Source organism: Merops nubicus, unplaced genomic scaffold (assembly GCF_000691845.1).
Source record: "Merops nubicus isolate BGI_N331 unplaced genomic scaffold, ASM69184v1 scaffold37121, whole genome shotgun sequence".
Taxonomy (NCBI): domain Eukaryota; kingdom Metazoa; phylum Chordata; class Aves; order Coraciiformes; family Meropidae; genus Merops; species Merops nubicus.
In genome coordinates this window covers 13,960-17,098 of record NW_008588278.1, presented here as the reverse complement: position 1 = coordinate 17,098, position 3,139 = coordinate 13,960, and positions in this window count along the sequence as shown.

Here is a 3,139-nt window from a genome sequence, read left to right as displayed (position 1 = left end):
CGGGCCCTCGCTGTTCGCTCTAACGCAGCGTGCTCCTGGATGGTGTTTGAAGCTGCCGCGCGCTTGTGCGCACTTTGTTTTCCCAGCTTTCAGCAGCGGACGGGTGATTTCTGTAACCACCACACAGGGAACAGTTGAGGACCAGTTTGGAAACAAGGATGTCCTCTTACAGATTGCAAAGAGTTTCACCATGCTGAAAAAGACGGGCTTGAGGAAGGCAGTACATTTGTAATGGCACTATCTTGATTGACACTGTTTCAAAATAAGTACGGTGCTCATATTTGTGATGTTACTTGTTTGCAGAGTTGTGAACAGGGCGAGTACGTGTTCTACGTGCTCCAACAATAAGGTGGGTGAGGGAAGTACCCTTTAGTCTTATGCGACTGTCTTGTTCGTATGTACGTTTCAAAATAAAAATTGTTTTAATGCTATACTAGCAGACCCTAAATGTTCCAGTTTCATCCAGGAACAAGTGAAATAAACTCTGCATGCTTCCTGTACCAGAAGTAAATACGTGGCTGGAATTGGGGTTGGAACTAGATGATCTTTAAGGTCCTTCCCAACTCAAACCATTCTATAAACACCGCTATTATTTTAAGATGTAAAAGCAGAGCATGGATGTTTTAAATAGTCACACAGGCACTGAGCAAGGTTTTCTAAAGCAAAAATAAAAAGAGCATGTAACAAATCCTACATCAGGAGGTTGCACAGTACACCTGAATCATCCATTCTGCTCAAATTGAGTAGAGAAGAACCTGCTGGTGGCTGGCACGTGATTTCTGACTGGGCGGAACTGCAGCTGTGCGTAGCATCACTTTATTCATGACTTTCCAAAGACGGTTACTAAATTATTAAGTTGTGTAAATATTTACATCCTTTATAATTCACCTGGTCATCGTTGCTTCTTCTACACATTGAAAGGAAATGCTATTCCTGTTTAAATAAAATCCTCCTTCCAACTTGAGTTTAAAAAAGACCAGATTGGGTAAGTTAAAATTGTACATCCCAGCTCACATCCCTTGACTTTGTCAATGCTAAAGGAAGAAAAGCAACCTTACCTGACATTAGTGTGCTTTTTTGTAACAGTTCTGTGATGGTGAGTGACTTCGTGTCCTAGACTCACCAATTACTTCTGTCAAGCTGCCTTTCAGACACTGGATTCTCACCCCACATAGGCTGAAGCTACCCCTGGATTTTGTCACACACTCACCTCTTTCACTTGCTGACCTGGAGTTCTACCAGTGGTTTCATGACACTTGTGGTTCTGTGGACAGGGTGGACCCTATGCCCACTCTCAGTTGCCTCCCGTGATGAAGGGACTGTCTGGGAAAGGGGGGTGTAAAATACTTCAATTTTTCACAAAGCCCTGACATCTGCAGCTCCTGCCCACTCTGGCTGTTTGTTACACCTGGCTAGGAGCAGATCAAGTCCAGAAAGATGCCCCATCCCTAGAAACATTCCAGGTCAGGTTGAACAGTGCTCTGAGCAACTTCCTCTAGTTGAAGATGTTCCTACTCACTTCAGGGGGGTTGGACCTTTAAAGGTCCCTTCCAACCCAACCCAATCTATGATTCTGTGAAGTCAAATGTGCCTTTGGCTAGGATGTGAGATGGATGGCAATCAAGAGCAGAGTCCTCAGGGAGATCTTGGCCTCTGCAAATCAGCCACCCAGGCTTTTTCCTTCCTGCCCTGCTATTCTCCTGGTTTTACAGCCTCTGCTGCATCTGCTGTGAGGTTGTCCAGATACAGGAATGTGCTGAATCTGCCAGGGAGGGAGGTGGACTCTGTCCCCTCCTGGCCACCACCCCCAGCAACAGGGTGGCTCTGTGGGTCATGGAGGAAGCCACTGCCTCCTGTGCTGCTGGAGAGAAGGTCACTCCTGCCATCCCCACACACACCTTCCTGATCCCACCAGCGCTGGTATCGATACTCGTGCATGTAACACATAACATGTGGTTACAACAGGGCTGGGGGATAGACACAAAGTTGGCCATGGGGAAGGAGGCACCTCATGGAACCCTGGGGAGAGACAGAGATGAAGCAGAGACAGAGAAGATAAGAGACCAGCACCCTCTGTCCAGTCCTGCGCAGGGGGACACTCACAGCCTCTTTCGGCTTTAGCATCCCCAGCGGAACAGTGCTGGGTGCTGAGGGAGCACAGGGGGAACAGAGCATGGGATGGGGGTGGGACCATGTCCTTCACCTCAATGGCATGTCCCAGTGCCAGGTACAGCCCTGCCTGGTCCTGCTCTAACTGCTTATCAGCCGGCTGTCCACAAATAAGACTCACCCTTTTTTGAACCTTCTGACGCTCTACTTCTGTGGCCCCTGTGCCAGAAAGACCCAGATACTTCTTGCACACAGCATAAAGTAGTACTTCTTTCTGCTCACTTGGACCTGACCTCCTGCCTGTTTTACATGTTTCTCAAGTCCTAGTATTGAGGGATTCAGTGAACAATAGCTCCACAGCAGTTAAATCCTCCCCCTTCAGCATTCTGCTCTCCAGACTGAGGAGTCCCAGCCATTTACTCTCTATTCCTTACAGGCACCATCTCCATTGCCTTTCCCTGTGCTTTTTCTCAGCCATTTGCCTCTGGGCTCCTCTGGAGGTGTTAATGAAAAAGCTGCAAACTGACTTTGAGAGGGGCTGTGGTCTCTGCACTGCTGCTCCTTGCCCTGGTGCCTTTCCCTGGGACATGTGTCCTGGGCAGGGGGGAACAGAGAAGGGGGTTGGACGGTACCTGTCCCCTGTCACAGCAAGACACAGCATCAATTTTTTTTTTTTTTAAACCATTGCCCAGATGAGGCCAGGAGCAGCTACACACACTCACTCTCTCTGACCTTCTGCCTGTTGCAGTGTCTGGACCACTCTGGGAGGGGAGCACCAGGGGGGTCTCCCCATTGTTTTCCTCAAGGCTCCCCAGCCTCTTTGCACAGGCACACTTCCAGAGTCTCGGGTTTGTTGGCTACATAATCAGGTTGTTTGTCTTATGGTATTTTTTGGCATCATAAATCAGCTCTCAAACAGTTCCCTCCATTTAGCTGTTTAAAACTATAATGCTGTTATTTAACGCTGGAGGAAGCCAGTCATCTGGTCTGCCTGAAAGAAACTCTGCACGGCCGCAGAGTTTCAGAAATG